Genomic DNA, 9,771 nt, shown 5'->3' with positions numbered 1-9,771 from the left:
ACAGGAACATTTTCCAGTGCCCCCTTTTTTTCATAGACATTTTTCCCAGGTACCGTTATTGTAATTCAATGTTTAACACTTCTGCATTACACAGACGACGCCACTGTTAGGGGCGATAACTCCAATTTCTTTTGTCAAATAACATGGTAAATAATTAATAAGCACAATTTTTCTTTTTCGAATACAAAAATATTTAAAAACCAAAATATTTATTGTATAAAAATGTATCAATATATCATTGAAAAACATTTATTGAAAAATCTTTGTAAGAAAATGTAATTTTAATAAAACAATTTTTGAATTAAAGTAAAATTGAATTTTTTTTTTTTTTGAACAATCTAATAATTTTCAAATTAAAGCAACATTAGGGTTTTTTTTAAAACAATTTTTTAATTAAAGTAAAATTCTCGCTATAACAAGATATAATTGTGGCACCTGTTGATGGGTCAACAAGTTATATATATTAATTTTTTTTTTTATAAAGGGATCACCACTTATGAAGGCCAGGAGGCCACTTACAGATAAGAGTTATTGAGTGTACAATAGTCAATGGAATAATTTTATAGTAATCGTTAGTAGTAGAAATTTGGTGAATTTGATTATTGAATGAGACGGTTCATCAAGAATTTGTTTACATTGGACTTGAAGACAACCAAATTGCAGTCAGCTGGAAAACAGACTAACGGAAGAAAGTTCCACAGGCGTGCAGTTCTGAGAAAGAAGCTTTGTTCATGGAATCTACGTTTTAGCTGAGGCATAGATAAAGAGTAGGGAAAATTATTGACAGTGGTTTTAGCTAGACGGGTGTTTTTCGTGAAAGATTGACCAGCGGGGAACCATTGTCTGGAGCTCAAATGAGCACTTGCTATAGAAATAACAATAAAGCAGAGACAGGCTCGCAACAACTCTTCTGTAGAAAAGAGGCTGCAGAGAAAAGAAAAGGGCATCCACCACTAAGCTACGAAGTTTATTTTGAACTCTGTCAAGGCAGGATAAGCTGCTTCTAGCAGCTCCTGCCCAGATATGGCAACAGTACTTCATCATTGGACGTACCTGGCTCTTATATAGAAAGAGAATTGCATCAGCAGTGAGATATCTATTGGAGCGGCAGAAGGATCCGACCATTTTTCCAGCGACCTTGGCAACAGATTTGATGTACGTGTTCTATTTCAGATCAGGAGTAAAGGTCAAGCCCAAAAGCTTGTCAAAACATGAGGCCTCCCCAAGACTATAGTCATTCATTTCAATAAATGTCAGATGAGGATCAGAGCGTTGATGACATAAAGATAGAAGCTTGGTTTTAGATGCATTAAAAGTAACCAGCCACTTCTCTCCCCATTGTACTGTGCTCAAGATCAGAGGAGAGAGAGAATCAGAGAGAACCTGGTCATTTATTGCCTTTGATGTGTTGCCATAGGTGGTAGTGTCATCAGCATAAATCTCTACGAATGATCTTAGTATGTGTTTTGGGAGATCATTGATGTAGATCAAGAAGAGAGTTGGGCCTAGGATGGACCCCTGAGAAACTCCAGCATTAATATTGAGAGCTTCCGATTTCTGCCCATCAACCACTACTCTTATGAACCTATCAGAGAGAAATGATTTAATAATTGAGAAGAGATTTCCAGCTATACCGTAGCTTGAAATTTGTGAAGTAGGCCTTTATGCCATACCCTATCAAAGGCCTTTGATATGTCAGAGCAATTGCCCTAGAAGGGAAGCCTTTATCAAGAGATTGGCTAATCGTATGAGCACATCTGCTGTAGATCTTGCAGAACGGAAACCATATTGCATGTCACTAAGAAGGTTATTTATACTGAGGTGGTTGACTACTTCTTTATTTAACACAGATTCAAGCAACTTACTCATAACACACAGGAGACTTATTGGTCTGTACTGAGAGGGAGATGAGCGATCACCTGAATTCTTAAATACAGGCCATACTGATGAGGTTTTCCAAGGTATTGGGAAGCAATTCTCCTTAAGACAAGCTTAAACAGCTTTGTAAGTATGGGGGCTAGTTCTGGTTGAAGCTTTTTAAACACTATAATTGGAATGCTGTCATGGCCAGTTGCTTTACTGGAATCAAGGTTCTTGATTAGCTTGGCAACATCACATACAGATATTTGTATGTCGCATAGCGTGTTTTCTGTTACAGGAGGAAATATGAGAGGTTGATGACCTTGGTCGCATAGGGTAGAATTACCTGCAAAGTTCCTGGTAAAGAGTTTGGCTTTGTCTAATGCTGACGAGATTACCTCAGGTCCATTGATGATGGTTGGGATAGAGCACACACTTCTGTTCAGGACCCTGTTTGCTATTTGCCAAAACTGGTGGGAACCTAGCCGCTGCTCAGCTACTTTGGATTTAACAGACTGAGAAACAACTCTCTTGCATTTTTTATTACTCTTTAACAGTGGTTGCTGGCAGTCCTGAAGGTGGCTTTAGTCTCAGTACATCTATTATGTTAGAAGCAATGGAAAAAGTGATTTCTATGTGCTATGGCAGCAACACATTTTGGAGAGAATCATGGCTGGCTGTTAGGTTTTTGCTGGAATTTTTTCAAGGGTATGAAGCTGTCTATACCTACAATTAACCATTCCGTTAGGTCTGATACTATGGAGGACACATTGTTTTTAAACATGGAGCACAGATATTATATATTATAATTTTAATTTTTAAATTAATAAATAATTTGAATAAAATGAAATGAATGAACTTTGTCCCTTGTTCTTTAATTGAGAAGTGCCAACTGGCAACAGTTTAGTGAAACATACCAAAAAATATTGCGGCATTTGTGTAATGCAGAAGTGCCCAAAGTTTTACTTGTTGGTGGCCATTTTGTCTAAAAAATAGATTTAAATAAAATTTTATTTATTAGTTTTGTCTAAGTTAAGTGTTTGTAGCGACCGCTACGTTCAGCAAAAACATCTCATAGCAATCACCGTTTTCAAACCACACGTGTGTGAAATACGTGCAGGCACACAACGTCGTAATTTGACAATCCATAGACATGCAATAAAAGGATTGTAATGCAAAAAACAGACTGGAATGTTCAAGAACACACGTATATAAGGTTTTGCCAGTGAAAATCAAACCCGTCCAGAATGCAGTTCACAAATAAACAACACCACTGCCTGTCCTTAGCACATACACCGGATTCTGTTCCTGTGGGATGTTAAATCATCCTACATGACTTTGCGTGCATCATGCATCTAAATTCTCAGCATGGAAAGTTACTATATCAAATGTGAATTATTCTTTCTTTGAACTTTATGCCTTTTCCACGAGACACTCATTTAGCTAAGCTTGCCTAATGAACATTCGTTGCAAAAACCTTTACGTTGGAACGATTTGAATTACTGCTTCTGAAACATGTAAATAAATGTTGTTTCATTACAATACAGCGATCTCGAGTTCTTTATCGAGTGTCATTATTTTTCTGAAGTTAATTCACATCTTTTTATTTTATATAGGCGAGGACGTGCTTTGGTGAAAGCCTTTTGCAAATTGGAGGTCACGTTAAATTTACCCTTAACGGTCCCACTGATACTCTACTACTTTCGACTTCTAAAGATTCCTGCACCCGCAACCTCGGTCTTAAAAATCAATAGATCTCAATTGCAAATTGGTTATCCTACCATCGCATTCTTTCCTATATGTTGTAAGAACGGATTTAGGAAGACTTGTCCACGGAAAACCCGTCCATTTTTGCGAGGTAGGAAAACTGGTTCCCTATTGAATAAATATCGATTGAAAACAAATTTTATGGCCGTTCTTGAAGAATATATTGTTTTTTTAAATGAGAATATATACCCCATAATATTTTTTATCCTATTGTTGAGCGCTTATCAAGACAACCAAGATGGACTCCTGTCATGTCGGATATTTTTTTTGTTCTAAAGTAACACTCGAAACTACTTGTTTTAACTGAATAAACACTTTGAAATAAGTTAAACCACTAAAATCTTGCAAAGCTAGGTAGAAAACAAACACTTAAAAAATTAATTTTATCTTTTTAAAAAAAACAGTAAACAAGCAAGAATATTTTTTTAAATATTATATTGAGGTTTGTATTCTCTTTTAAAAACAATATCTCCTTCAATAACGGTCATAAAATGTGTTTTCAATTTATATTTATTCAATAATCGAATAGTTTTCCTTCCTAGCAAAAATGGATGAGTTTTTCATGGACAAGTTTTCCGGGCAGTTTTGAATTCGTACCTAGCAAAAATGGACAAGATTTCCATGGATGAGTTTTCCGGGCACCATTTTGAATTGGTGCCGGGAAAACTCGTCCCGGGAAAACTCGTCTCGGGAAAACTCGTCTCGGGAAAACTCGTCTCCGGAAAACTCGTCTCCGGAAAACTCGTCCCCTTTCGCTAGGTAGGAAAACTGGTCCCTTATTGAATAAATATCGATTGAAAACACATTTTATGATCGTTCTTGAAGGAGATATTGTTTTTAAAATAAACTATAGCCCCCCCCCCCTAATATTTTTAAAAAAAAGACCGCATTTTTTTTTTTTATATTAATATGAAAAGAATTTACTTATATACTGTTTATAAAAGGGTAAAATCGATTTTTCTACCTCGCCGACTATGTTGTTTATTTAATTCATTTGGAATCGTTTATTTGGTAAAGAAAAAAAAAAAAAACAGAAAACAAACAAAAAACATGTCGGTCGAGTGTTACGGGAGAACGAGGGGGTCTTGATAATCGCTAAAAAAATAGAAAATTAAAGAAATTACTGAGGGAGATTTGGTTTTAAAAAGAAAATAATAAATTTTAATATTTTTTAAAATATAATTTAGAGAGAGAGGGGGGGGGATAAAACCTCCCTTCGAAAAGCAACCAACAAAAAATGAAATTAAAAAGATTCTTGATAAACGATAGCGAAGTTTTCAATAAAATTGATTAATAAATTTATTTAGTGATTACTTTCTCTCTTAATGATTGATTTTAGAATTTTGAAGTAAAAATTTAAAAAATTAAAAATGAGTTAACGAGAGATTGTTAGCACACATGGCATCTCTCGCGCCAAAAAAATATTTCGCTTTTAATTTATTAGTTAATTTTTGCAAAATTTGACAGGACGACAATAAATGTTGATAATTGATAAAATCATAATTTTAAATAACGCATGAGTGCATTTGGTATGACAGAAAACAAAAACATAACAACAAAAAACTATCATAATTAAAAAACAAAACCAAAAGCGTAACGAAGAATCGAATCGCTCCCTGTTTTTTAATTTTTGGGTTTTGTTTTTTTTATTGTTTTTATGACTCCAAAAAACATCGTTAAAATAAGAACAAAAAAAATTTGTAATTAACTTTGTATGAACATAATAAACGCTTTAAAATAAGTTAAATCACTAAGAACTTAGCCAGTTAGGTAGAAAACGGACACTTAGAAAATCGATTTTATTTAAAAAAAAAAAAAAAAAAAAAACATTAAACAAGTAAAAATATTTTTTAAAAAATATTATGGGGGGGGCTATAGTTTATTTTAAAAAACAATATCTCCTTCAAGAACGATCATAAAATGTGTTTTCAATCGATATTTATTCAATAAGGGACCAGTTTTCCTACCTAGCGAAAGGGGACGAGTTTTCCCGAGACGAGTTTTCCGGAGACGAGTTTTCCGGAGACGAGTTTTCCCGAGACGAGTTTTCCCGGGACGAGTTTTCCTAAATTCTTTTGAATTCCTACCTAGCAAAAACGGACGATATATCTACAGACAAGTTTTCTGCGGATGAGCTCTCCGGACACCATAAGAACATATTCTTGTATAATTTTCCCTAAATATTATATCAATTTTTTTTAACATAAATTTTTGGGTGGAGAGGGTAGCCAATTTTCAAAACGGTCACAAAATCTCTTTTCAATTTATATTTATTGGCAAAATTTTCCTGCATAGCAAAAATGGCCCTTTTTTTAGCCATTACCCTTTTTTTCAGGCATCAAGATTGTCACCTATATTCATTCACTTGTACCATTTTTACCTGCATCATTTTTATCTGTGTCATGATTACTTAAATTATATTTATGTTAACAGAATTTTGAATATATATATTTATATATGGGTTAGAGTGACCTATAAAAATAGGTAATCATGGAAGTTATCTATTTTTTTTCAATTAAAATAAAAGTTGAAATATTTTTTGAAAAGAATAAATTGATTTTATTTTTTTTTATTGAGAAAATGAAAAGCGAAAGAATTTTAAATGCCGGTTTAAGACTTTAAAAGGTTTTAGAAAGAATAATGTAAAAAAAAAAAAAAAAGATTTTTTTTAATTAGATTAACTTATGCCTTATTTGTTTTTGCTAAAACGAGTTGCTATTAATAAAAACCAAAACTCGCATGAGATGAATGGGTTGTTAGTTGAATGATGAAGAATATTATGGGAGGATTGAAAATTATTAACCAGATGAACACAGTTTGATTATTTGGCGCCTGGAAGAAAATGCTCCGGCAAAAAAGTTGTTAGGTAGGAAAATTGGGCTACTTTTTTTTGTTATGAAAATCGCAAGCCAGTTAATTTAAGGAGCTAAAAAAAAACAAAAAAAACAAAAACCCACTACTTCAAGATAAAAAAACAAAACAGCCACTGATAAATGTTAAATAGAATCGATTCTGACTGTTAAAACAGCAATTCTTCCCTCTTCGTCTTGGAATGTGGGGACTAAAGGACAAAATATTGGAAGCAAGAGCTACGAAGCTGTGGAAAGTAAAACCGAGGTCCACTTTCTACTCTTCAATTAATAAAGATCGATTAAAAGTAGATTTCACAAGCATTCATGAAGTAGATATATTAAAAAAAAAAAAAGGCTAAATTCTAAATTTTTAAACATTTTAAATAAAAAAAGGCTAAATACTAAATTTTTTAAAATTTTAAATTAAAAAAAAAAAGGCTTCATATTTTTTTTTTCTTGTTAACCCCCTTTACCTCAAATTCTATTATTCATAGGGACGATTTATGACAAGGTGCCTTCCACTTTACTTTTATTTGCTCCCATACACTAGATTAAAATCTGCGCTTTTGAAAAAGAAATATGTTACGATGACCTATATATATATATATATTTTTTTTTTTTTTTAAATTAGTTTATTAATTTAGGTAAAAATGGCACGATGAAAAAATAGCAAGAGTAAAAAAATAAAAATGAAAATCTCGCAAATCAGTTCATCAAAACTTTTCATACAATACATAAAAGGAAAACATTAACAAGTTTGTCAAATTATAAAGAAATTATATTAATACTTAAAAGTAGATGATAACTCTCAGCTAAATCTCCTCCTCAAAATGAGATTCTACTTTCTTTTTTTTTTTTTGAACGATTACACACTAGAATATTTTAAGGGGGAGGAAAGGTAATTATTTCATAATTTTCACTAGCCCTAAGTCAGGGTGGAAACATCCCACTCTAAAAAAAAAAAAAAAAAAAAAAAAAAATCCAACTTAAACACTAACCTTAAATTCTAGCACCCCCCCCTCAACAGGATGGACCCTAAAAAGAACACCCCTCTTTTAATCCTCTCAGTAGCTCTAACTTAGGCTAGAAACAGCACCCAACCCCCACCACCCTTCAACACAAACAATCCTTTCTTAAACCTACAACCAACTCAAAATTTAGGTGACTCTTATTACACAATCCTCCATAACACTGCAATAGTCCCCCACCCCGAAAAAAAAAATTGCCTTATTCTACCACTAACCCTAAATCTGAAGGGTACTCCTTCTAAAGAAGCCATTTCATTTACCCTAGTCCCAATTGCAATGTAATCCTCACACTCATACCCCCCCCCCCCCCAAAAAAAAAGTATGGTTACATCTAAGATTTAACACAAAGAAACTTTAATGTTTTTAGTTCATTAGTAGTTTCTATACAGGAGTAGAAAAAATATGAGAAAGATCAATAATGTTTACTTGAAAACAACAAAGGAAATACTCATTTATAAATTTTTATTTTAAAATAATAGGAGAGGGGCTAAGCCTCCTATTCAAAACTATAGAGTACAAAGCTTAGCCTCTGTCCCTCTGAATGGTTCTAATTTTACCTAATTAATAAAACAATACCTTTAATGCAAGATTTGACTTTATTCATCAACATAGTTTATCACTCTAAAAAGAGACTGATTCCAATCCTTTGCTAAAAATTAAATGCATTTTTTGTAAAAGGAATTGTCTTTGGTCTCAGTTTCTTATATTATTTCTTGATTGGAGCCAAATCCCTCTCCCTGGAGCATTATTTGGAGGTCTGCAAACAGAAACTAGTCACTGGGAGCCAAATCTAGAGAATGTGGGTATGGAAGCAATTTGAAGTGCAATTCATATTGTTTTTGTGATTAATTTTTTATACAGCATGAAGTGTTCGCATCAAGCAAGGAGAATGAAAACAAAAATGGCTGCTGTGTTTACTTATGGGCTGGCGATCTCATGAGGTAACAAGATTGCTTTCTTTGATAATACGTTTTCTTTCTTTTATTTTTGTTTCGTAATAACACTTTTTGTTAAAACTAAAGTATTTTTTAAAATAAATATATGGTTTTGTTTGTCTTCCGTTTTCCTGCTTTCCAGCTGACTACAATATGGTTGTCTTCAAGTCTAACGTAAACAAGTTTTTGATGAGCCGTTCCATATAAGTTAAGAAATTTACCGAATTTTCATCACTAACGATTACTATATTGTCCAATTTCTGCTGTACACTCTTTAACCCTTATCCTCGAGTGGCCTCTTGGCCTTGATAAGTGGCGATGCCTATGTAAAAAAAAAAAAGAAGAAGCACACTAGCAATGTCCATGTCAATATGTGGTAGAGTCAGGAAACTGCATTCACTAATTGCTTTCAAACAGGTTTTTGACTGAAATCCCAAAGTATATAATCTATAAATATAAAAGCGAAAATGTATGTATGTATGTGTGTTTACTTTTTCTGTGTGTCTACAAAAGGCTTCTTTCAGAGAAGCGGTCGCTCGCTTCACAACTTTTTAAAACTTTTTATATCACATACAAATCGTAATATCTCACAGTTAACAACGAAGCTCGCCTGTCTATTTAATTTGCTTGATTTCAGGAAGATAAATATTCAATATTTGTCGCTCGCCGCATGTGGGTTAGTCTTTTTCCTATAACATCTTCGGGGAAAAAAAGAAAGCGTTCAGCAATCCCGCAGTCAAAACTTTACCTCATTTAAAATGGGCACCTGCTAAATCCAACTAATTAAATAAATTCAAACGTGCTTCCGTTAGCATCTCACGGTGGGGCAATGGTTAACATTGCACTTTTTTTTTTTTTTTCACACTTTAATTTACAACTTTGCCTCAACGGTTCGGGTTCGATCCTCATACTTACTTTTTTTTTTTTTTACCTGTGACAACTAAATATTTTCGTTTACTAGCCAAATAGAAAAGTTACTAGCCAAACCCACATGATTTTTAGAATATGACATCTTAGTTCTGTGGTGAGCATGTACATCATAAAGATTTTTCTTCTTTTTTTAATAAGTGTAATTCTAAATATACAACAAATTTTATGTTGATACTTGAAAGTATAAACATTCTAATTTCTTCAGATATTTTTTTTAAACATCCTTCGTTAAAAAAAGAAAAGTATATTGTTCTATTAAACTTTTATTGTTTAAATAATTTAACTTTGTTCGTTTTATATAAAAAAAAAAGTTGAAAAGACATTTTTCACTCAGTAGTGAACTTTGGAAGATCGTCGGTGAAAGAAATACAATCGCCAAAAGATAAGTGTTTCATTATT

The sequence above is a fragment of the Euprymna scolopes genome, chromosome 43, assembly GCF_053919585.1.
Source record: "Euprymna scolopes isolate OS-2025 chromosome 43, ASM5391958v1, whole genome shotgun sequence".
Classification (NCBI taxonomy): domain Eukaryota; kingdom Metazoa; phylum Mollusca; class Cephalopoda; order Sepiida; family Sepiolidae; genus Euprymna; species Euprymna scolopes.
The sequence above is the reverse complement of the archived record's forward strand: the minus strand, read 5'-3'. Positions refer to the sequence as shown.